General features: G+C 45.5%; 1 protein-coding gene across 3 annotated transcripts in view; it reads left to right on the top strand.

The window, feature by feature from the left end:
* LOC119586962 (adenosine kinase 1-like) overlaps nucleotides 1–310 on the top strand; it is a 36,821-nt gene that overhangs the window by 18,157 nt on the left and 18,354 nt on the right. The window lies entirely within an intron of this gene.

The raw sequence follows: 310 nt of genomic DNA on the forward strand, positions 1-310 counted from the left end.
CTGCGTTGTTAAGAAACTCCATTCATAATGCTAGTAACTATGACAGTGTAGTGCCTGTTTGTTTGTGTGGTCTGTCTGTGTTGCCAACGTCCCTCATTCAATACAGGTAATAATGAATCGTTAATTATAACTAGTGCTTGTCGGCAATCGCATTTGTATTTCAGGCAGCAACAGGAGTGTCTGCCTGTGCTGAATTGTCAAAAAAGCGTCATGTGCAATGCACGCAAGAATTATATCTTGGCCATCCGTCGCAGGACGAGTTCGCAGGAAATACGTGTGGAAGACTCCGCCCCTCCTCCTGTTCTCGGCA

The sequence above is a fragment of the Penaeus monodon genome, chromosome 22 (assembly GCF_015228065.2).
Source record: "Penaeus monodon isolate SGIC_2016 chromosome 22, NSTDA_Pmon_1, whole genome shotgun sequence".
Taxonomy (NCBI): Eukaryota; Metazoa; Arthropoda; class Malacostraca; order Decapoda; family Penaeidae; genus Penaeus; species Penaeus monodon.